Genomic DNA, 25,892 nt, shown 5'->3' on the forward strand with positions numbered 1-25,892 from the left:
TTGCGTCATTTAATATCAAGTTAAACTCCCTTGTGCTCTGTAATCTGAAAGGAATAAAATGAATGTTTCCATCTTCATTGTTAGTCAATTAGTAAAGTTGGTGCTTTATAATGTAGTATTTTAATTTTCTTTCCTTTTCAAGCCTGCTTTATAAATACAAAGGAAATGTGCTGTGTCAAAAGGAATGCAGAAATCGAGGATGAGTGCACCTTGGAAATACACATCATTCCTGTGATCTGTGTAGGGTGTGCACTTAACAGGAATGACTTTAACAGTTGGCAGGGAAAGCTTCACTGCACACTAAAAGCTTTGTTCGGAAAGACCTTTTCTATCATGACTTTTGTTACTTCCCAAAATCCATAGCTCAGCTCCTTTGAAATGATGCAGCCCCGTTAGCTGGGCAGTCGGTGGCAGGAGAGCCCATGGGCAGGCTGGTGGCTGAATGCGTGGGAAGAGGTCAACAATTCACTGACCGCCCTTGGTTGAAGTTGCTTTTGGACTGCTGGCAGGCTCCTGTCATAGCAGGGTATTAAATAGTGTAATTAGATCATCTAGAGGATTTAGTCCTAAATCATGATTTATTTTATTTTTATTTTTTTTCATGCTGTTGTTCCTAGTGGTTGTACGTGTTTCTTATCTAAGAAGCTTTACGTTTGGCTTTTACTAAGACAAATTGTTGTGGGAGAGTTTATAAAATTGCTATTTAAAGCTCAGATTTTGAGTTAAAACTTAAACCTTTGCTAATTCCCACGAGTGGATGTTTTGTCCATGTGCAGACGGAGAACAAACTGGAAGTGCCCAAACGCCAAGTGTTCTCTCTTCCCTGTGGCAGCAGCTTTGCAGACAAGGATAGCAGCAGCACGTGGAAGGTGTAGTGGCTTGCTGAAGACACCTTTGACTGAGTGAGTTAAGCTGATGAAACCTCTCTCTAATCCTTACCCTGGTCTCCGTAATTATTAATTGAGGTAGGTGGAAATGAACTCTTACTGGTGAGTTTTCTGAAACTGTGTGTGTAGACAGTATATATTACGGAAACAATAAAGACCTCATTGGTAGACCTGACTGCAAAGCTGGGACAGCCCTACTTGAGCCAGTTCCCTTCTGCAGTCCCCTCACCTCCAGCACTGCTCCAAGAGGTAGGTTGCTCTTGGGTCTCTTCTGTGTAAAAATACCAGATTTGCAGGATGACAATATGAGATATTAAGGAGATGTGATTATTTTCCTAGCTCAAGGCAGACATCAGTTACCTTTTCTGTAGTTGGCTTTGTTTCATGGTATTTCATGGTATTTTGGTGAAGGGTGTCTCCTTCTCCACTGCCTTCTAGTTGCAGTGAACAGTGCAGTTTAGTTACAGGGGTATGCTGTTATCTATCACATGAGAAGAGGCTATATTGGTATAACTGCTGTCAAACTGGTGCAACCACGTCTGCGGTGAGTGGTAGGTCGGGGGATACGACTGCAAGAGCACTGTAGTAATGGTGTGGCCGCACCAGTAGAGATGCGTGTGAGAAAAGTCCTTGGTGGCCTGGCATCTGCTTTTGCAGTTTCTCCTGAACTGATTATCGAAGCCTTACATTAAAATATGGAACCCTAATTAAGTATTAAGTGGGTGGAACAGTGTATTTGCAGCGAGTCTATTCAAGGTCTTGATTCGACAACTCAGGTGGATTCTCGAGAGAGAGTCTCAAGACGTATCTAAGTGTGTCCAGGAACACGACTGTAAGAGAAGGAATCAAGGGCATATGGAAATGATACACAGCTCATTTAATACCAGATCAGCAATTCTAATCAAGAGCTAGAAGTCGCTTGCCAGATGTCTGCCTTTGACCCGGACAGTCGGGGTTTGGGAGCACGTGCTGGGTTTCTGGGTGAGAGCGCAGCCCTCGGACTCGAAGGCCTGCCGTGAGGTTGCAGCTAATGTTTGTGTTGGGGCGGCTGTACTGCTATCCCTTCCTTCTTGCCATCCCTCCTGGGCGGAAAGGTAGTCCAGCAAAAAATCTCGGATGATACACTGTGCCTGAAGGAAAATCTGGCGATGCAGGGGACATCACACTGCCGTCCCCAGGCAGTACAGCTCTAGTCTGGGATGGTCTTTGGTGATGGCGTCTCTTGAGTATCACGGGATCGGTTTAGCCATCTGGCAAGTCACGGGTTGCACAGGCAGCAGCGCTGCTTTGAAGGAGAAGCAAAGCTAGTGGTTGTGATTATCAAAGGCTCATTGCACAGCTTGGTAAGCACAGGTCCAGCTCAAACGTTTGTCCCGTTACCGGAAGAGCGTGGGTATCTGTTCGGGGTTGGATGGTCACGCTGGCCCGTAATGGTCCTGGCAGGGAAGCTCGGGCACTGCCTGTTTGATTTGTCTCCCTGGCTTCCCCTGCCTTGTATCCGTTGTGTTTCTGGCACGGAGGCTGTGTCTCAAGCTGCAGATGGTCATAGGGAGCAGGGATGCACGAGCTGGCGAGCTGCTGGACGTGACCACGCGCTGGCAGCCACCGGGGCTGAGGAGCAGAGCGGAGCTGTTCACGCAGAGCTCTTGCAGGACTGTTTTACTGCTTGCAGTACCCTTCTACAGAATACAGTAGCCTGTAATGTTGGCATACCATAAAATCCATTATGGTCTGGCTCTTTCGTTACACAACTACCCGGAGTTTGTTGTTGGTTTAAGCAAATAACGCAGTCAGACCAGTAAGTGCACACAAATGTTCAAGAAACTGAATTAGCAAGGCAAAAGTGATGATAGGGAAGGGGGGAGGAGGGAATAAAAAGATAAGGCTTAGTGAAAAGCTTGATTGTAAGCAATTTATAAGCAGATGTTTGGAGCGTAGGTTTTTCTTTGTGTTCTCTGGAAAGTTTCTAGTTTACCCTTGCTTCTCAGTTAATGACAAAATAACAACTTCCAAGTCTGTTATGAAGAAACTTCCGTGCACTTTGCTTCACAGAAATTCTTTTTGCAATATGTAGAAATTTAACACAGAAACATCACGTCTGTGTAATTGTGTACAAGTACTGAATGCTCTTGGTATCCATCAATTTCAATTCACTCAGTGCCATGGTCTAGTTGACATGGTGGTGTCAGGGCAATGATTGGACTCGATGATCCTAGAGGGCTCTTCCAACCTCATTGATTCTGTGAATTTTAGCCAGTTTCTCTGCAAAAGCAATGGCTGTGGCCATGTTACCTCCTAGTGATGTTCTTCAATGAATCTTTTAATCCTTTTTTCACAGAAGGTAAAACAGTGAAGGAAGTTAATGGCCCAGTTGTGTAAAGGTGCTGTAGGCACTCAGCTCCCAAGGATGTCGGTGAGGGTGATGAGAATCAGGCTGCAGAGGTTAGTCAATCTAGCAAAAAAAGCTCACGTGCTCATATCGAATCATACAATTCAACTAGTTCCCTGTACAGCTGCTCAGAGATTAACCTGCTCCTTGAAATAGGACCTGGTGGATGTTCATCCACAAATTAGTGTTGAAGTGATTTTGTTTATTGTATCTTCCATGATCTGGGAAAACCTGAAGCAGTGGCAGCTCCAAGAGCCACTGCAAACTGGTTTGTCTGGTCAATTTAAAATGGCATATACACTTGAGGCTTCCTTAAAATTTTCTGCAGTCGCATGCCAACTTCTGAGCTCCGCTGATCAGTGCAACTAACGTTCACCGGGGGCTCCTGGCAGCTTTGGAGCTCTCCCATCTGTGATTGTGCTTGATGGGAGTAGGTGACACGGCCAACCTGCTGTACACTGGTGTGTCCATGGAAGGCACCAAGGAAATGCAGCGGGTGCTTGAGCTGAGGATTGCAGGAGGGTCTCGGAGTAAATGAGGTGGTTGTTAATCAAGGCTAGGGTTTCCTCTGCTTGATGAAAGCTAATTAGGACTTGCCAAAAAATATGCATTTTAAATAGTCTAGTTAAACTATTTAGCAGTTTAATTTAGCTGTAACTAAAGCCTAAAGTTTTGATCATTCTTCTCAAAGTGGGAGATGATGTTTCTGGTACGTGGTGGTCAGTGCTATTTTTGGGACACCTGAAGTTACATTGCAGCTCGCCCCATGAGCCAGTGAAGTGAAAAAGAATGAGAATCCCACTTTTGCTGGCTTGAATGCAACAGGGATCGACCTTATCCCCAGTTCACTGGCTAAATTTGACTCAAGCCTTTCCCTTCTTCCTAAACTCCCTGTTACGGTTTTAAGTACATGTATTCAGTATTCTTGATGTCTATCCTAAAACTGCATAGCATTTCTGTAAAATATAAAATACCTTGTGACACTTGCCATTTCCTCTACGTGTACAACCTCTGAAATAACTCCAAAGCTCTGGAAAAGAATGAGATTTTCAGTAATGGCTACAGGCATTAAGGGCACAAATACCACTGAGTATCAGTGGGATTTATGCTCCTAAGTTGCTGTAAGTGCTTTTGAAAGTCACATCCAAAATGTATCATTAAGAACACGATATGCTGCTAGTGTTTTTTAAAGCACGTGTGGCATAAATGAACAATAAAATGGAAGGTGCATTATAATGTTATTCTTGTGGAAGAATTGTTAAATACATAATTATTACAAACAGTTGAATTTTGGGAGAGATTTCTTGTCAGGTTTGATATGTTGATATTCATCCAGCTCTAGAGAGAAACCAAGGGACTGAGATTTCAGGGCAGAACTCCTTTACTCCGTCGTTAATCAAGAAGAAATTTCTATATATTCCTACTGAGACAAGAAAATATCCCCAGTTTCCAAGAAATGTTCTAGTACACTGATTGTTAAATGTAAATGAGACCCTGTCATTAAAATCCATAGATTCACGGTGCTAAATGACAAATTGCATTTACCACATCACTTAATACACCATTCTTTTATTTTAATGTCTTGAAGGTTTGTTACTGCTCAGCGGTGTCTGTGAAGTTTTCTGGTGGTTTCGGCTAATGGCTTTCTCGTGTCTCCAGTGGAAGTTCGTTTTCCACTGACCCCTGCATCTCCTGGAGGCAGGAGATGGGCTATTACTCTGCGAACAGATTCTTCCTGGCTTTTATTTCACGGTACCAAACTATCTTTTTTTGATGTGCCACATGTTCTAAAAATGCACTGTTTTGCCCTCCTTCCTTATTGGTGCTCGATTGCATTTTGGTGTTTATATACCAATTAATTAGATTTTAACTTCTGAATTCTCTTTCTGAAGAGGTGGTTATTCCTGTGGAGGTTTTGCCTGTGCCCGAGCTGCTAGCCCATCGAATCCCTGCGTATTTGTGGGGCTGGGCACTCCTGTTAGCAATTGTAGTTACATAGTTAAACATACTTCACGTGAGTAATTATATTTTATGGCCTGTAGCCAAACTGGCTACTGATGCTTCCTGGAAGATCCAGAAAAATATATTTAGAACGTGGCTAAAACTTCCCTTTAGCTACTCAATGGCTTTTCCCTAAGGTCAGGCTGTTCTAAGTGGGCAAATAAAGGTGTTTCACCTTAAGAAAATTTCGAACCAAGTTTTCCCACCTGTCTGTCTCCTCTTTTTTTTGAGCCTGTCAGTGGTGGCAGGTGCACCTTGTTCCAGCCCAGGGGGCTTGTTTTGCATCGACATGCTGGTTGGGCTCCTTCGTATCCTCGAATGCAAAAAACCTGTCCTAAATACCCTGCTCAGGTCTCTCCTTTTTTAAAAAATCATCACAGAGAGCGAAAGAGTGGGCTGGCTGGTTGCTGTATCGCTGCAGAGAGGAAATATGGACCAACTCTGGGCTTGGTCGCTGTGCTGGAATGGGTGAATCAAAACGAAGTGGCTGGATTTACAAAGGACTTCGTTTAGTTGCTGGCGTGGGTAACTGTTAATTCCATTTTTGAGCCCCAGCGTCCCGCCTGACAGCTCGCGCGTCCTCCTGCCGTCGTGCTAATTGCTCGGTGTGGGTGCGTGGTGTTCACGTGCAGAGATCTCCCTTTTCACAGGTGGGGTTGGCACGTACGCCAGGTGGAGGGGGAATTTTTTATTTATTTGCTTTTGCTAGCCTAAGTTGGGTTTAAAATGTGAAGCCATTAAACGATAAAAGCAACACACATGCCTGTAGAGGTCAATTTAACTGGTACAGCAGCACAGAAATACACAAAGGACCTATGTAACGAAACCTAATCGGCTTTAGCTTGAGGGTTACCAGAACCCACATCTTTTTCAGATTGCTGCTATCGGTTACACTTCTACAGTTCAGCACTATTTATTTATTGCCATTGAAGCACAATATTTGTACCTATTAGCCTTTGAGTTTCTTTTTTAGCTCCCTCCCTATAAAGCAAGATGCAGCATTATTATTAAACTGTTCTCGGGGCTAAACGTTGTGAATGTTATTCACGTCTGTCTTTATTAGTAAAGAAGGAAGGGGGGAGAAGGTTTAGCGCGTCTGGTTTGCTTGACTTGCATCAAGGATAACTTTGTAAGAGAGAGAGCTTTCAGTAAGTGTTTGAAATTGCATAATGAAAAGGTTCTGGAAATAATTATAAAAATCAGGCTGAAATCACTTGGAGAATTGTTGAGGGGTTTATTTTTTTTTTTTTACATTTAAATTGGCAATGAAGTGTAATGAAGACAGTCAGAAATAACCCCTGACGCCCACGCAGGGTATATATAGAGATTGTATTTACTCTGCTGTGCAAGCATCTACTGCAAGATGGCACATTAAAATGTGAACAAAACAGCACATCCACGCTCCTGGATGCCGCAGTGCTGTTACGATCTGATAAACAGTTCGAGTGGGGAGTGCATGCTGTGTGCATGTATTATCTCCCGCTTACGTTCTGCGTGCTGGCATTTAGCGTCCGCTCGCTTTGTCTCCCTGGAACGCTGCAGCCGCGCGGGGCTGCGGCTCGGCGGCGGGGGGATGTTCCCAGGCTGCCCCCCGTCCTCGCGGGGCCATTTTCCAAACGTCAGCCAAAACCAGCTGGTTTGCTCGGGAACGCTCCGACTTCCAAACTTTCCGTGCTTGGCACCTTATGTTGCCACGTTTATGAGCACACAGGAGTAGTTCACAGGTGATGGTTCAAAGGAACCTTTTGTCACGTTGGTTTGCAGCTGGGGATGGCGATGTTGAGGCTGCGATGGGTGCCTGGCAGAGCAGGGTATCCAAAATTGACGTAGCTCTTGTAGGGCGTTGGGTCACTCTTCAGCAGCGATATTCCAGTGGCACATTTTATTTTCTTTGAGGTTTAAGCATTTTCTTTCCCACTATAAAATTGTTTCCAGTCCTTGTAGATATTTATATGACCTTCAACGTGTAATCTCTTAATTCATTTTGTACTGAATATGCAGCATGTTGAGACATTAGCTTTAGAGGCTCATCTCAGAGGATATGTTAACTCTAATAATCAAATGCATCAAATTCGGGAAGAAAAGCCCCATTGTAAGCAGCCTCTTCCAACTACCTCCAGCTCTTTCACCTCCAAAAATGTCATATTGCCTGTATTTGTATGTGATAATTTAGCATGAAAAGCACTTTGAGCACCCTGGAATGAACGTTTTGACATTCAAGTGGATGTTTGCTTTCACATTTTTCTGTATTTCTGTATCCCTCTGCGAGAAATGCAGTTACAGAATTTTTGTATCTGAAGTTACCAAAAATGCTTTAAATGCTGGTAATTAATTCTCGGCTAATGATTCCAGCATGGGTTACTCTGGCTGAGAAGTACACGTAGAGGCTGAATTTGGAGCTGGAGTTTATGATGTTCCTGTCCTCCTTCCCTCTCCCCTTCCCCATTACTTTATGAATTGGAGGAGAACTGGTAGAAGGTTTTGGGGTTTGTTTTGGTTGGTTGGTTTTGGTTTGGTTTTGGGTGCTGTGGTGAGGTTCATTTTTGGGTGTTGGTTTATTTTTTGGACAATGGAAGAATCAGCTTTCTGATCAGCAACAAGGCACCGTTGATCTACTGTGCATGATGTGGCTTTTAGGATGCAATCCCGTGGCCTCCCATGTCATGTGTTCTCGCCCTAATTAAAAGGAGTGTTCCTTAAAAACGTAGGTATGGTAAAGAGGAAGAAAAAAAATGTGTGGCTAGTTGTTGGCAGCGGCTGCTGTTTGCAAAGGGATGTCATCACCTTCAAAATTTGTTGTTTGTAAGAATGCTTTTTTACCTCCCCGTGTTGCGAGTAGCATTTAAAATAAGCAATACTGAGAAAAGATCATCAGAGATCTTGTATTTTTCCAGGCTATTTTTGTGAAGATACCGGTACAAGTGTGTTCAAAGAGTTTTTTATATTTTATATAAATTTTTCAGATAGCTGCAACAGAGAACAAAGGTTTAATATTAGGAAAAAGTATTATTTGTAAATTCTTAGGGGGAAACTGGGACAGACAAGGTATGTAAATTAAATTCCAAGTCCTGTAAATTGTAATAGATTTAAAAAAGTGATTGGCCTTTTATTTTATAATCTTGTCCAGATACTGTCGCGCAATATAAACAATAAAATTAAATTATTGTATTCTCTATGTGTTTTTCATCGATAATGAATTCTTGGTGTGGAATCTCTTGAAGAGATAACTTCACAATAGCTTAGATGTAGACTGCGATGCCACGATGTATTACTTACTAATGCTGCTTTGGGCTTTTGTTCTCTTTTTTTTTTTCTCCAGGATATTTTTGTCTGCATTTATTAGTGCAATAGTGAGTTTTCCCTTGTGGAAAAATATGGTGGACAAGAAGTAATGTTAAGCCTACCGCATACCCAGAAACTTACTTTGTAGATGTAAAATAAGTAACTTTATGGTGATAATCACGTTCCACAGAGTGGTGTGGGGACTCTGTCCTGTCTCCGCGCTGTAGTAACGCCTGGGTAGAGTTACGTGCTCGCCGGGGTTAGCTAACGAAGGAGATCCAAGGGATGGCTGGGCACGTATCTGTCACAAGTGGAGGTTTGCAACGATAGAGCTTTCTAGATTTACCTTGACTTACGAACGTAATACAAGTGCATCTGCCTTGCCTTAGCTGGCATCTAATGTGGGGTTGGTTACAACGTACGAGGTACCGCTTGGGCAGGGGGGAACGGACCAGAACAAAACATGGAGAAGAGCAGACCGAGAGGGGATCTTATCAACACTTACAAATACCTTAGGGGTGGGTGTCAAGAGGAAGGGGCCAGACTCTTCTCAGTGGTGCCCAGTGACAGGACAAGGGGCAACGGGCACAAGCTGAAACAAGGGAAGTTCCATCTGAATATGAGGAGGAACTTGTTTAGTTTGAGGGTGGCAGAGCACTGGCACAGGCTGCCCAGGGAGGGTGGGGAGTCTCCTCTGGAGATATTCAGAACCCACCTGGACGCGACTCTGTGCAACATGCTGTAGGTGAACCTGCTTTGGCAGGGGGTTGGACTGGATGACCTCCAGAGGTCCCTTCCAACCCTTAACCGTTCCGTGATTCTGTAAAAACATCTCCTGTGGTATCTTTAGGACCGGTCCTGCATCCTCTGAGAGCGCCGCAGTCTTTCCCGTGGCCTGAAGCGTTGTGGCTGCCCGTTTCCAGTCGTTCCTCAGAGCTTTTATGGCTCTATTGCCCCGTCTCACCGTGACACGGAGAAACTGAGACCAGGGGAGGTGGCGCCTAGGATGATGCAGCTCTGGCAGTGTGGGCTGGGGTGGGTGACAAAGCCTGGGGAGGAGCCCTTGGTCCCCCCACCCTGCCCAGCTCTCCTCCCCACCTCTGGGCTCTCGTAAAGCTGGGGCGGCCGCCCTGAGGCTGTGGCGATGGGCTGAGGTTGGCTGGACTCACACCAGTTTTGTCTGTTGGACTCCCATCGCTTTAGAGGAAGCGGGGAAATTCGGCAGCCAAGGTGGATCTCCATCCCCGGCTCCCCTCTGTGTTGTTGCAAGCGTTTGCAGAACATATGGTATGTAAGAATCACGGTTTCTCCGTGAGATCCCAGCAAATTCTCAGCATATCAGGGTGAGATACTTTTAGAGCGTCTCTTAACTCTTTAATCGCTGAATTTCCATCTTGGAGTATCGCATGAAAACATATGGTTCACCCCCACCCGGTGTCGTGGTTGGTTTTTTCTGTTGCAGGTTTTTTTTTCTGTTTTATTTTGTGTGTGTGTGGTTGGAGGTTTTTGTTTGGATGTTTTGTCTGGATTTTTTTTTCTTTTTTTTTTCCTCCAGAGCAAGACAGAGGGAAAATACTTGATACCACCTGTAATTATTGGTTGTGTGGCCTTTTGGGGATGACGTCGGTTTATCTTTGCTGAGCTTTTGCCCACATTTTGAATGACAAGCCTCTCAGCTGATGAATTAAGTGCAGGCCAGACTCTGACCTTTCTGTGTACATCAGAGGGTTTTTTTACCCCATCACTAGTGCTACCTGTCTGATTTTGAGCAGTATTTTACTCTCTCACCTCCACCTTCCCTGTACTTCTCAAAAATGAAGTTTCATTTCTATTTTTTTATTCATGGAGATATTGCACTGAGCATAAATATTTCATGTTGTATTTGCATGTCTTCCTTACCACTGGACTGCTATATTTAATAAATAAAAAGACAGAGAAATAGTTGCTACAGTTGCTTGTTACACAGAACTCAAATTTTAAGGACTATTGTAAATACAGTTCTTTTCAAGTTTAAATCTGTTCTAAAAAATCACCAAGACAGCGTTGATGACATAAAAATGGTGAAATTAAAGCCTGTTCTTAAGAGCATAAAATGGCATATAATCTGCACAATAAACAGGTTTTTTGAAATGTTCCTGTGCCTTGAAAATAGTTGATAGACACGTGATGAACATTTGGGTTTGTTTTTTTTGTTTGAAGTCACTTCTTAAAGTGTCTCCCACCCTACAAACACACATGAGATCAGTGATCAGCAGCTGAAAGGTATAATCTCATTTTGTTTTTACATAAGCATTAAAACCTGTGTATTATTAACACTTTTGTTTGTTTTGGAAAGTGGCATTAGGTAGGTCCAGGGCTTTGATTTTTTGGTGCTGTGTTTCAGGTTCGAGCAGACTTCCAGCACAAGGATAAGCAAGTTGGTAATAGTATGGAAATACAGCAATGAGTGGTGTTGAGTATCTTGTTGATGGTACGTCTATCACAGCAATTAAATGCTATGGTTTAATTTTATTTTTTCAACTTCCTGCCTGGTCTGATTTTCAAATATTCAATAACTTCTTGTGGTCTTTTCTCAGTTTTGTTTATTTCTGCAAATGTGTTTTACTGTTTGTTATTCCAAGATAATATTTTCATATTCCAGAACTGGGAGAACCTGTGGGATTTTTCACATCTAAACCTGTGGCAGGTGCATCAAGCTAAACATAGTGCTGGTACATGTAGGTCCAGTCCTTCTCACTGGAAACAGGATGGCGTTGGCCTTGGCCAAGGGTGATTTTTGCCCCTTTTCTGGTGGTTTCAGAACGGGCAGCAGTGCAGCAGGGTGCTCAGGAGCTTTTCTTTTCCAGATTGCTGGTTTGACAGGGCTTTTTGAGTAAGGCTATGGCGTTTATGTTAACGCAACGTATATAAAAATAGTTCTTGCGTGCCGTTAGTGGTGGTGGTTTGCTGGTTGGTTTTTTTTGAACTACTGAAGAAAAAGATAATGCTGCCAACTGTCGTGGAGACGAGCGAGGTAGATAGTATATTTGTAATGTTCTTTTCCCTCCCCCGGCCTTCCTTTCAAAGCAGCTTTAGCATCGCTGGAGTCTGCAGCTCATTCTTAAGGATAAATTTACCCGAGACCGAGGTGCAGTTCCCTCTGAGGTGAATCAGGGTGGTTGTTACAGCTCAGGTCAGCGCTGAGGCCGAGGAGCGGAACCTCGGGTTGAAATGATGGGGAGTGCTGCAGATGTGGACGGGGCGATGTGTGTGCGGGACGGCACTCGGCCGGGACGCCGGGCACCCGTGGGTCACACAAGCGTGTGTAAGGGGTGTCTGCTCCGTCATCCTTGTGTAACTCCGCTTCCAAACCCCTCTCCTTGGCAGACCCGAGCGTGCCAGCCCTTCCTCCCTTTCGCTGCTCGCAGTGCCAGCTTTGGCAGTCACAGAATAGGACAAGAAGACACAGCCTCAAGCTTTGCCAGGGGAGGTTCAGGTTGGACATTAGGAAGCATTTCTTCTCAGCAAGGGTCATTAGGCATTGGAAGAGGCTGCCCAGGGAGGTGGTGGAGTCACTATCTCTGGAGGTGTTTAAGAAAAGCCTGGACATGGCACTTAGTGCCATGGTCTAGTTGCCATGGTGGTGTAAGGGCAACGGTTGGACTCGATGATCCCAGAGGGGTCTTCCAACCTGATTGATTCTGTGATTCTGTGACTGACGAAGCTCAAGTGATAATCTTGCCTCATTTTCACTGACTAATAATGGTGATTAACCTTTTCAATTTTGACATTATAGATAATAAATCAAGCGTATTGGTATCGCGTCTGCAATGGTAAAAGTTTTTGTAGGATAACAAAACAGGGGCTAAAAATACAGCACGGGCAGTATCCGCTGCCCATCTTGTAAATCAGCGGTTGGGAGGGTGCAAGCCCGGAGTCCGTAAGCAGAAACAAGAAGTGATTTTGGTAGTCTGTTTGTGGTGTCGGACCTCTTGCTATTTCCAGATCTCTTCCCCCTGCTTTCAGTTTGTCGAAGGAACAGCTACTCCGAGGATGAGAGCTCCTACGGGGTAAGGCAGCGAGGGTGGCGGTGGTGATGAAGAGCAGAGAAATCCAGTCTTGCCTCCTCTCCTCCATTGCTGTGCCAGATGGGACTTCCAGACCGGCACATGGTGGCTTTCTATTCCTGGCGCTGTTCGGGGATGACGGTGCGGTGCCTCTCCCGCGGGACACGCCAGTCTCCGTTTACACGGTCGTCCCTCTGTATCCGAGAGCAAAGGGCTCTGACGTGCTCAGTGTCTGCTGCTCCTGAAATGTAGATTTGTGAAGGTCGTCAGCTGGAATCCTGGTTTGTAAAGCGTTTTGCTTTCTGGCATCGCCACCGGATCATGGATGGAAATGCGTAGCCATCAAAAGTGGCAGCTAGGAAAACAAGTTGTCGCTGCCAGGCTGGATGCAGGCATCTCGCGGTCCCTTTGTGTGCACTCCCGCTTCCCATCACATCCCTGCTCCTCCCCGAGAACCTGCCCAGACGAGAACGTGCCAGCTGCTCGACGTGCGACAGGTATCGTTTGCTTGGGTTTAATTTGCCACGGTGCATCAGAGTGCTGGTAGTCACACGATAGCTGGAGACCTAACTGGGGGTTCGTTCTTGGAGATATTGTTAATTAAATTTTTTATGAAGGAGCTGAGGCACACCAGCAGTGATCTCCTTTCAAGCAGAAATGTAGCAGGCAGTTCCCAAAGAGACCTCATCTGCTCTCTTCTCTATGAAAATCAATTAGTGTTATGAATGTGTGATAGCTTCTTAAAAAAATCTGTCATGATGGAGAAGTCTTTACACCTTAGAATAGTAAAGGGAAGGATGTCTCTCTTGCTCCTCCTCCCTTCCCTTCTCCCTCCCCTGCTCTGGCTGCTGAGCATGGCTGTGGGCATCCACTTGAACTTTCTTTTTGTTCAGATTCTTCAAGGTTTTTTAAAATTATTTTTTAAGGAAAAAACAAGCACAGAGTTGTTCTGCTTGATAAGGGCAATTTGCAGATTAAGAAAGCCACGCTTTGATACCTTTTGCTTCATCAGCATCCCCAGGTATGGGATTGCTGGGGCAAATTCTTGTTTCATGTTTACTCAGTAGCGCTTTTTGTTTAGTGAGTGACCCGAGGTCCGTGCCGTAGATGTGGCATTGTCATTGATTTTGTAACGGGGCAGCCATTTGTGCTTCTACTTAAAGGCTTTTTAATTCTCTCTTCCTCTGCAGTGTAAACACTGTCTCGTTGTTGATTGTGTGTTTGGTTTTGAACTTCCTATCCAAGCTTAAATGCTGATTTTATTTCCCCCCCACACCTTATTTCTGCCTAAGCAGAGCTACCCACTAAAGAAGAAAAATATCATATGCTCAAATGGTTAATAGCTGTGTAGCAGTTACAGACAAAAGATCATTCTCAGCATGACAGTGTTAGTGGAGTAAATGACTTCAGCCAGTCGCAAAAGGTGATGTATTTTTGCCTAAGCCTTTATTTTCCATTGTTGCTGATACAATATTTGACATCTAGAATATGCTTTCAGGAGATTTTTCTAAACAAAGTGTATTAAAAAAAGAAAATTAGCTATTAATCTGTGAAAAAATAAAAGTTGCTTTTGAAACCGCCTGCCCAAACCCATGCAAGTCAGAGAGGAGCAATTTTCCTTTTTCCCTGGGATACTGAAATTTTACCGCTGCTGTTCTACCTTCTTGTCACTCTTCTGTTCACTCTGTCACAGAAGTGACTTTCACCCATGCAAAATGTATGACTGCACAGGCTTTGACCTTTAAGAGAAGCACTGTTGTTTCCTTCCAATCAGTCCTTACGGCATTAGCACAGGTATTTGCTGCTCTCCTAGTTCAGATGTTAAAAACAAGGCTGTTATCGCTGGGGCAGGAGGGCAAACCCTCCTCTCCCTGCCTCCAGACACAGTGACGTCCCAAATAAATCCCAAATATTCTTAGGCCTTACAGTTACCTTGCTGAGACCTCTTGTAGAAAGAGAAGAAGAAGGAAATGAGCTTTGAATTCACCGTTTACACAGTTAATCCATCACAACCATCCAGCCCACGGATCTGTGGAAGGCTTGCTCCGGGGGCGGACAGCTTCCCGAACGGAGACCGCGGGCACGGCCGTGCGGGCTCGACAGCGTCCGCGGCTCAACCCTTAGGGAGGCACCGAGGGTGCTCTGGGTGCTTTGGGGATTCACGGTCCACACGGATTTAGAAGGAAAATAAAGGGCGTTCTGGGATGCAGGCAACGGGTGGGTGGTGCTTTGTTCTGTGATGGGAAGGAGGAAGCTGGGATTGCTGGCTATTCCTCTTGCTCTTCTCCTTGTCTTCACTCCAGATCTTTTCTTCTTTTCCTCTGCCTTGTGCCTCATTTTCTTCATCTTTCTTTCCTAATTTTTTACCTTCCCAGCTGTGCCCATCGATAAAATCATGTGAATAGAAAGTCGTTTCTGGCCAGCTCACTGGAGGTGCTGTTTCGGTTTGCTAAACACCTTTTTCTCTTCTAACGTCTGTTTAGACTCTGAGCGATTTTGGCAAGGACTGCAGACTACTTTTGACCTATAACTTTGCACTGTGGGGTCCTGCTACTGTTTGGGCTTTAGGGACTCCCACAGATATGTGTATAGAAACTCCTGAAATTTAATCCAGCTCAGATTATTTTTTTTCTTCCTCCCCCTTAAGAATTTTGGAGGTGTTTGAATAGTCTCAACACCTCCTGCAGGTGATTGGGTTCCCAGAAAAGTATTCCTTAGCCTTTCCTTATGGCTTCTTATCTGCAAGAAAAGAGGTAAATAATTCAGGCATAAGTTAAAGGAATATCATGAGGATAAATCGTTATTTGAAAAATGTTTTTGGAAGTGCTTTAGCTCCATGGGATCTTCCTGTTCCCAAAACTTTGGAGTCAGGAAAATAATTCTGGATGTATGTATTTTGTGATATATTTAGCAAGCACTTTAAGCCTGTGCTTACATGCTGCAGTGAGCCAGTCGAAGGAGGCAAGCTGGGGATGACTTGTGTTTTAACTCCAGGTGATGGACAAGATCTCTGCTTCCTTTGTGTTTTCTGCGGTTGAGAATGCGTCAGCTCTTAGTGTCAGAGGTGCCATCAGCGTTGCACCAGGAAAATGCAGGTAAAGGCAGCTGAATTTAAAGGGTGGAAGCTAGTTTCCAAAGGAAGATTTGTGGGAAGTAATGATTTTCTGTTCTTATAAAAATCCTTCCCCTCTGAATTTCATTCTAGAGCCCACCCTGTGCCTGGCAGTCTTCTGGGTTCAGCAAAGGCTTTCTGCTGTTTCATTGCTGGTGTTTGAAGCATTTAAGATGCAGCCTTGTACAGTGTACAAACCAAACTGGCCGAGGCAGATCTGATTTTCAATTCTTGTGTAGTTTTTAGACGTTTACATTGAAGTAGAGTATTAATGATCCAGTGGCTGCTCCACACCAGGTTATAACTCATTTCAAAGTCCTACAGGCTACTGAATTTTGTATGTCGGCAGGTTGAGCAGATCTTTAATTGAGCTCACAAGAAAAGGAGAGCATGGTATGGCTTTCAGAGGGTAACTTTATTCTGAGCTTTGTGCCTGTGGAAAATAGAAACACAGTTAGCACCCTCATCTTTCTGGTGGTGTAGTAACTGTACAGGATACGACTTACACCAAGCAGTAGGCAAAGAAAGGTGTTTGCAAAGCCAGGTGTGATACTTAGTTTTACCTCTTCCTGAGCTTTATCTTTAACTGTATTTATTTTTGTGTGGAGGGAAATAGTCAAGTCAAAATATGCAAGAAGTGTTTGTGCTCTGCAGGCTCCTCTGCAGCAGGAGTGTGTGTATGGATATGTTACTGAGTTCCTGTGGTTAGCTGCTTGGATGATGATAAAATAGATCCTTTCCCTTATGCACAGTTGCATCATTTGATATTGCTGGAGTTACTACTTGCCTGCGGGCTTTGAAATGATCTGAGGGAGCAGAAGGCAAGGGGGGTCTTTTCGGTGTGCTGTCAACAGCCCTTGCCCTGGAATTCATTTATTTACCTTGTTCAGGAGATGTTGACGTGGGGCCTCTGTTGTTCAGTCTGTTACGCATCGTACTGATGCCAGACAGGTTTCAGTAATTAGTAATATAATGCTATCTGGACTTCTTTAGCCTTAAAAACCAAACAAAAGCCGCCTTGCCCAAAAAGCCCTTCAACACCTACATTAAAATAATATTTTTTGCAAAAAGGATCTCTCAGAAATCCTTCAGTTGTATGGTTTATATTGTAGTTGTTTAAACAACCCAGTATTTTGTTGATTATGTGCGTCCCTTCTGTTTGGGTAGCATTCAGTAAGTGGTTAGGTGTTTATACCTAATAAATAGGTATATTTATCTCATCACAAATAATCCAGACCATCGTCGGAACAATCCAGAGCCTCCTTGTACATCTGTCTCCTCGCTGCACACCAACCATCTTGTTTACAAAACTCAGGTATTTCAGTAACGTGAGTACAGACCCAAATCTGCCGACCCCGCTGTCAGAACTGGTACCGAGTCAGGCAGAGATTGACAAGACTTCTCCCATTTGTTTCGCATCCCTTGCTGCTTCCCATCAAACCAGCGAGCTGAAGGAGGCAGGGGTCCTGCAGGAAAAGAAGGATGTGATCTCTTAAAAGCCTGCAGAGCGGTGCGTGTACACGGGGGACAGCGCTGCACTGCGCAAGGGGTCTCTGCTAACATGCCGTCAGATGTGGAGTCTTTAAACTTGGACTTTTTTTCATGGAATTCTTCAGGGTTTCAGAAGAGGGGGAAGAAAGACCCTCTATCTTGTGGAGCTCTGTGCTAGACAGGAAAAAAGATGCTGTGTTCTAATAAGAAGCTGCTCCCTTTCTTCCTTGCCTCATAGAGTATGCTCATCTCATGTTGATTGAGCTGTAACTCTCCTGGGCACCTTTGCAAATACAGTCGTGTTTCGTGGGAGTTGCTCTGTGCTTCCTCTCATCCCCATCTACTCACTTTCTTACATGATGTAGGCATAAGAAATGGTGCCTACCCCAGGGGCCGACCCACTTGGGCCACAAACTACCTTGCGAGTACAAGCACCATGTGTCTTCAGAGATACGATCCACATAGCGAGCGAGGTATTTGTGGTCTGATATTTTGCAGTATCTTAAAGGCAGGACGTGCTGTTTCATGTTTTGGAAAACCCAAACTTCCCAGCGTGAAGGTGTTCACTGTGATTTCTGAGATGTAAAAGTTCATGAGATACCTGGCTTTCAAAATGAGCCTGCATCAAGATTTCCGGCTAGTGAAACCTTTCCACCCCCCTCCCCACCCCAGGTACCGGGGTCCTTTCAGCCTCCAGAGGAGCTTGGCTGCTCTGGTCTCAGCCCGTCGTGCACTCAGGGCACCTTAGGTGATGGGGGAGCGATTTGGTGAATACTGTGCTTCTAAGTCCCTTCGTTAGCCCCTTGCTGAGGTGGATGTACAGGAGGAGGGATTAGGAAATCAAAGAGCGCTGGTGAAAATAGCTGTGGCATGATGCAAGCCGCTCATTTTGCTGACACGCAGGACGCTTAAAAACAAAGGGTTGTCCCCCCAAATTTCAAGCGTGGCCATGTCATCTTTTCACCATCGAATTAAATTGCTCCTGTGGTCTCTAATGGGAGTTGTGTGGCTAACTCCCCTGCGCTGGGCTTTGGTGAACACGCAGGGGTTAATATTAAAGCAGAGCAGAAATGAAGAAAAGTAGATGCAAATTACTGTGGATGCTAATTGTTTCTATTTGAAAATTCTTGTAGTGTTTTTCTGAAAACACTTCCATTAAGTGAGCATTAGGTGGATGGCTGAACTGTGTGCAGAAAAATCTCTCCAGTCACGTGCGGAGGGGCACGGTTGCATAAGAAGATGAAAAATGCATATGGAGCCTCCTGGTCTATGAGATACTCTTCTTCGGGAGCGTGTAGCTGCGTGTGTCGCACAGGGAGAGATTAGAGCAGACTTCAGGCTTTTGGGTAAAAAGAGGGGAGGGAGCAGTTTCCTGAAAAGATGGGGGACACCTGAAATCCTGGTGTGGGGCGGTAGCACTGGGGTGTCTGTTACTCTGGGGCAGAGCACGGGTAGGGAAATAAATCTCCTGTTTAGATGAGACACGGGCAGGTGTCCCTGTCCGAGGCAGGCTTCCCAGTGTAGGCATCACTGAGGCTTTTTGCGTGACGAGGGCCTGATCCCATCCTATTAAGTAAATGAAGATCTTTTCATTGATCACAGCGTGCGAGGGCACCGGACCTGAGATACGAGCACGGCGCTGCGGGCTCTCGGGATCAGCCGTCCGGGTGGGTAGGGTTGGCAGCGGCGGTGATAGCTCAGCAGGCCCCTGGATGCTGGGCTTTAATTGGGTCAGGAGTTGGGTCCCATCAAAGTAACTGGGAGCTGCCGCAGCCTCTTTGCGCTCCCGGGCCCCCTCTCTTCCCTCCTACGGGTGCTCAGGTGAATCTGGTAATTAGATCGCAAGGGGAGCGGGGTAGATGCTTCTGTGTCGTGCTTCAAACCTCTCATCTGGATTGAGCCGTGGCAGATGCGCTGAGTGTATGAAAGGTAAGAGGGCAGCTGCCAAGGTTTGCTGGGGAAGAGTGGGAGGAATAAAAACACGCCTGCCTTCCCTGCGTGCGCTCCGCTGCTGCCCGCGAGGGCCATGTGTCTGCATGTGTGTGCACACGTGTGCACGCGTGTGCCTGCCTCTGCTCGCCTGCCAGCACGTGCAAACGCCCAGGGGCACTTTCTCTGCCAAACACCACGTCCAGCGGTCTTCAAGAGGCAAAGACGAGCGGTGCCGTGCTTTAAAATGCGGTTGGGATTTTTTCCTGCTGCTTGACTGTGGCGAAAGGAGAGAAGTTTCCCTGTAGAAGAGGGTGAGGGTGAACAGGAGCTTCAGCGCCAGCGCCTGACTCGTACCCCTCTGATGACAGTGCAGTTTCTTTGACGTCTGTGGTTAAATTAGCTGCTGCCATACACTTCGTACGCTGGTTAGCTTAAACCATAGAAAAATACTTTTTTTTTAAAGCAAGAATTTTACAATGAATAACTTTTTATTTGATCCTCAGGTTCTTTAATCTCCCTGCCATAGTCTCAGATTAAATACATGAGAATTAGTTTTCAGGGACTGATGGTTTTGCTTGTATTTATCCTTTTGTTTGTGTTGACAGATAATCCCATTACTGCTCTTTTTAGTAGTTTGTTGACTGTGATTGCTTTTATTAGAGATGTCTCGCTTTAAAAACTCCTAAACCTACCTGAGCATTTGATTATACCTTTGGTGCTGAACACCTACCCACCCTCCCAAGGAGTGGATAGAATGAGGATGAATATTCTTGACTTTTAATACTTTTAAAAAAGAAAATTAAAAAAAAAGCATGCAGTTATGTGGTTTCAGGGAAATACTCGCTTTGACTTCAGAGGGTGTGAAATCTATTAAAAATTGGCTACGAAATGGTCTGAACTCCTGGCAGTGTGTCCATTTAGTGAACTCTGCCTTGTTCTGGGCATCGAGGGGTGTAGCCCAGAGCAGAAAATGGTGAAAAAGAGCTCTGGCCTGTTGGGTTCCCTCTCCTGGCCTCTGCAAGGATGAATTTTGGACAAGTCATGTTAGCTCACTGTCTTAGCTTTGCCGTTTGTAAAATGGAGCTAATGATGCCATCCTCCCCGGTCCTGCCGTGCTTCGGAGCGACAGATGAAAAGCACGGGCTGAGGAGCCGAGCATTATTTTTATCAATGAGCTGTGCATGTGAATATGGCTCATGCCGAGTTCAGTAGACGCTGAGATCTCTTGATCTCTGGAAGCAGACCCTTTAACTCAGCAGCCTTCACGTGGTTTTGGGTTTTGACATCGTATTAGCCTGAGAAAATAGTGGATCCTGTCTCCTGGAGAGGGTTGTATCTCCCAGGTAACTGAGCCACTCCGGCTTTCCATTTCTGGTCCTTTCTCACCCTGCTCCTCCCTGCCCTGTTTTGCTCTCCTTGTTATGAACTGGTTCTTGGTATGAGCTTGGTTCTGGGCCCCACACTTCAAGAAAGATGTTGAGGTGTTGGAGCAAGTGCAGAGGAGGGCGACCAAGCTGGTGAAGGGTCTGGAGGGTCTGACCTACGAGGAACGGCTGAGGGAGCTGGGGGTGTTTAGCCTGGAGAAGAGGAGGCTCAGAGGTGACCTTAGTGCAGTCTACAACTACCTGAAGGGAGGTTGTAGCGCAGTGGGAGTTGGCCTCTTCTCCCAGGCAACTAGCAATAGGACAAGAGGACACAGCCTCAAGCTTTGCCAGGGGAGGTTCAGGTTGGCCATTAGGAAGCATTTCTTCTCAGCAAGGGTCATTAGCCATTGGAAGGGGCTGCCCAGGGAGGTGGTGGAGTCACCATCTGTGGAGGGGTTTAAGAAAAGCCTGGCCATGGCACTTAGTGCCGTGGTCTAGTTGCCATGGTGGTGTCAGGGCAATGGTTGGACTTGATGATCCCCAGAGGTCTCTTCCAACGTGATTGATTGATGGATTGAATGACCTGTGTGTCATCCCCAGTGAGGTTTTATTTTTACCATTGTGATTTTAAATTCTGTACGTTGGAAAGATGCAAATCATGTATGACCAGCTAATGCTTTGAATTGTTCCTGCAAGGGGACAGGTCGTGAAGAAAACCAGTTACTGCAGCTGAACCGAACCCCAGCAGCCCACGGCCACCACCCTGCAGCACAGCTCTGCCCTGGGCAAGGAGATGGCTGGCTGTCCGTCTGTCCCTTTGGTGGGGTTGGGACCCGAGTGCCCAGCTTTGGGTCCTTCAGCAGGACATGAAGCTGCACCAAATTTTTGCTCTGCCGCAGAGGCCGGGGCGAGATGATGGCTCCTACTGCACGGCTGGCGAGCAGGGTTTGGCTCGTGCAGCAGGAATGGTAGGGAACCTCTGTAACGTCAGCAGGAGTATATAAATGTGCCCTGCGGGATGGCAGCAGGCACCTGCTTCTCAATTAAATTAAATTAAAATGAGGAAAACAATGTTCTCAGTGCAAGTTTGCAAATACAGGTCAGTGAAAGGCAAGTTACTGGCTCTGTGGCTAAATCCTCACATGACTGAATACTGGTGACTATGGAAATGTGTTTGTGAAGAGTTTCCCCTCTTCCCCCCAGCCCGAGGCAGAGCGGATGGTGTTTGTTCTGTGCGGACGGGCAGGTGATGAAGCAGTGTGCCTGTTCTGACCAGCCTTTCACATGCGTGACACGACAGATTTTGAGCTGTGATAATTTGTATGCTGTGAGCCTATAAAAATGGAGCTTTAAACAGTATAAAAAAATCCAAGATGTTGCCTTTAAATGTGTTAAATAAATAAATAAAGTTCTTTAAATAAGAAAAGCCTGGACATGGCACTTAGTGCCCTGGTCTAGTTGACATGGTGGTGTCAGGGCAATGGTTAGACTCGATGATCCCAGAGGGCTCTTCCAACCTGATTGATTCTGTGATTCTGTGAGTTGTAAAGCTTCCTAAGGTGTAAAAGCCAAAAAGGTGGTTCGTAATCTTCTGCCCTCCTGGGACCTTTTAGAAACACGAACAAGAAAAACCTGAACTTTGTGTTGGTAAAACATGAGTCAAGGGAGAAGCTGCTCCCTGCGCCGCAGTTTTGCTCTGTGTTAGCTGCAAGTTTCTTCCCTCTGGCCGGGGCTGGTTTTGTTCTGTCACCAAGCTGGAACCAGGCAGAAGCTTAATTGCATCTTCTGTGAGTTTTTTGCTTAGGACTAAACTTTATAATTAAGCATTTGGAGGTACCTTTACACACAAAATGGTGCAGAATGCTCTTCCCCCTTCCAGCCTTCTGAAAGGTTGGAAACAAACGGGTCAGAAGCAAACATCTTTCTTTGGTTTGACCCATATGATGCTCTGGTGTGCTGCAAACAGACACTCATACGCTTGTCCTCTGTCAGCCCCTTTTTCTTCAAATTCCATCTTTAAGTATTGTTTTTAAATTAATTCATAGCTGTTCGGAAATGAACTCCATCAGTTTAAACCAGTGAATTTTCTTTCGTCGTCTTCTGTCTCCTTTATCTGATTGTTTTAAAGACATCAAGAGAGCTATATTTTTGCATTAAAGTTATGTACCTGCTGTGGTTTCAGCCAGCATCTAGGCTTACTGTGATTTAAGGAAATTGGGAAGTTTTTTTAACTAGTCAATGCTTTTGACAGCTCTTTTTTGTATAAAATTTTTATTTCCTGGATAGTCAGTAGGTTTTTTTTCCCCTGCTAAAGGCCTTTTGTAAAAATCAAGAGAGGCATAAAAACCTTTATACATTTTTTTTAATGGATTCGGGGAAAATAAAAGCAGGATTTTTACTTAAAAAGGTAATCTTGGGAAGTAGTTTTGTATGTTGTTGTGTTTTTTTTTTTTATAGGAGCGTTCTTGAAGGAGCCAGATTGAGACACCCAAATCTCACTGAGGTGCTCGCTCTGTTCTGCTGATCCAGCCTGAATGAGTCAGAAGTGTGGCCTGCATCCCCCAAATACACAAATACATCAAACTCTGCGGTGGTGCGTTGTGTGGGCTGTGGTGGTGCCCCGAAGCCCTTTGGGACCGGCAGCGTTGTCGTGCCATGGGCAGGTTCCTGCTCCAGCGGGCTCTGGGCTCGGGATCTGAGGCACGGGATAAGGAAAGGGAGAGAAGAAGGGAAAATGGAGTGGAGTTATTTGGATGGCTCTTGGATGACTTGGTTTTCAGATAGGTTACATTTTTTTTTTTTAATTTTATTTTTTAACATAATAATTTGACGTTCCCTTGCTTCATCCCTTTGGATAATTTAATGTAAAGTTTCAGAGATTGGGTTTTCAGGAGGGTTTGTAAGAAAGAGAAAGTGATGGCCACAGAGATTATTGGAAAGAGCTGTCACCCTCAGAAATACAGCCATCATTTCACAACAGAAAGTAAGCAGCGTTTGGCATTGCATCTCTCACCAGAACATTTTTTTTTCTGTCATTGACACCATTCCTGAGTTTTTCACAGAAATCTTGTTCGTGAGTTTTTCTATACCACCTTCATTAAGCGTGGAGGAGATGGGATTTTTGTGGAAAGCCTGTGAGTGGACGGATGAAGATGGCGTTTGGGGGGAATGGAGTGGGTTGGGATAGATGGGGTGGGACAGGAGGTGATCTTTCTTCTTCCTGAAGAATAGCATGTGCACGTTGTGGGATTGGGTTTTTTGACATGCAGAAGAACTTGTATAAGTGGATTATCAATCCTGTCAAAAGGTGGCTTGTTAACCATTACCAGTGTATTTATTTATCTGCCGGTGTATTTATCTAGAGTTTACCTAGCAAAAATGTAAAGTTTCAAACACAATTGGGAGTGATTGTGCAAGAAGAAAATCATGTTCCTACGTTTCATTTTAGCCCCCTTTGCAAGTCAGCTCTAGCACAACGTTCTTCCGTAAAGTAGAAGCAGCATTAGTTTTATGATGTGCAGTAGGCTCTGCTTATCACAAACCAGCAGAAATCAGTATCCTCGTGCAACCTCTGTGGATCCACGTGCAATGCAGGGATCCCAGGCTGGATTGGTGCCATGGGGCAAGTGGGTGCTGACCACGGGGACCTCAGCTCGTGCTGGGGTCCTGCTGGCAGAGAGCCCGTGAGCCGTACCGCTTCGGTGTGCACCGCCAAGTCAGGAGGTCCTTCTGCATAGGAAGAAGCACCGTGCTTTTGTATTTTGGTTTGGTTTTTTTTCCTGATGTGGTGTTGAAAAGCTGGGCAAAATTTTGCAGTGTAGAGCTTGCTCCTTTAGGTGAAGAAGCCGGATAACACAGTGAGATAATGTCACCAACGTGTTGAGTGGTGAAGTCTTTGGCACTTGGCATTTATCACGCTCCCTCACGCCTGTGTGCTGCAAGGCAGGGGTCATCGATTTTGTTATGCTCAGAGGCCACCTTTCAACCCTGTGTTTAGGGACTGCTAAAAACAGCCAAGCTTGCAGGTGCCACCTGGGGCCGTGGTGGGCTCTGCTGGCCCAGAGCTTTGCTGGCAGCCCATGGCCCTTTCCCTGGTCCCGGGGCTGCAGACGTGAGGGGGCATGGCTGATCTGCAGGGCTTTACCACTAGCCAGTATTTAAATAACCAAAACTGTTTAAATTGAGCTCTCAGCTGTGAGGTGGCTGGAGTGCCAGTTCTGCTCAGGTCTTTGTGAACTAGTAATATCAAAGAAACTCCATTTATTGTATCTGGGCTACGTACAGCCCAGGATGGAGATAGCCAAGCTGAGTTGTCTGTCCGACCATCCTTGTGTAGCCTTGAACCCAGGGCAAGTATCTTTTCATGGCCTTGCTGTTGTACAGGACAAGCGTACCCTTTGCCAGCAGGCTTTGCGTGTCTGCTCAGGTCTCTGTTGACCAAGAATGACTTCAAGTGTGCCAAAAAGAGCCTCCAAAATGTACACCTGATCAGGGCTTTGCTCTTGGGAAGAGGCAGACTGCTCACCACCCGGCGGTGGAGGAGCCGGGGTGGTCGTCTCTGGGAGTCAAGCCCCACGTTGTTTTGCAGTTGCGTGAGGTGGTTGAAGAGGCGTCTTGGAGAAAGTCTCCGCTTTGGTCACTTTGGACAAAGTACCTGCAGTCTGATGATTTGATGTTGGAATTGTTTGTGTTAAAAAGCTTGAAAAGGCCGATCTTTGGCCTGTCTCTGAGTGGGAGGGCACACACCTCAGTCTGTGTCTTGTGGCTCAGGAGCTGCAGCTGAAAAAGAAGAAAAAAGCGTTTATGTGAACGGGAGGCGAGGAGAGGGGAGGAGAGCTGTGGTGTCCTTCAGACTCAGCTTATCCAAACGAGCATAAACCCACTCAGACATCAAAGCTCCTTTCACCTCTCAGGAATATTATCAGGCGTTGGGGGCCTTAGGAAATCGTGTAGACAGTGACTCGTTTAGATTAAAAAAAAATGCCACCAATTAAAAAGAAATCTGATGTTTATTTTTAACCACTGTAACCATTAACTGCTACAGTCTCTTACGGAGGTGAATGTCTCCATGCTGCCGGGTTCCCAGCGCCTTGCCAGGGCAACTAGGTTTTTCCTTCTGTTCCTGGAGGACATGCACATGTGACCACTTCAAGGGCCCCGCACTTTAAGAGAGATGTTGAGGTGTTGGAGCAAGTCCAGAGGAGGGCGACCAAGCTGGTGAAGGGTCTGGAGGGTCTGACCTCCGAGGAACGGCTGAGGGAGCTGGGGGTGTTTAGCCTGGAGAGGAGGAGGCTCAGAGATGTCCTTAGTGCAGTCTACAGCTACCTGAAGGGAGGTTGTAGCGCAGTGGGAGTCGGCCTCTTCTCCCAGGCAACTAGCGATAGGACA

The sequence above is a fragment of the Nyctibius grandis genome, chromosome 10, assembly GCF_013368605.1.
Source record: "Nyctibius grandis isolate bNycGra1 chromosome 10, bNycGra1.pri, whole genome shotgun sequence".
NCBI classification, from domain to species: domain Eukaryota; kingdom Metazoa; phylum Chordata; class Aves; order Nyctibiiformes; family Nyctibiidae; genus Nyctibius; species Nyctibius grandis.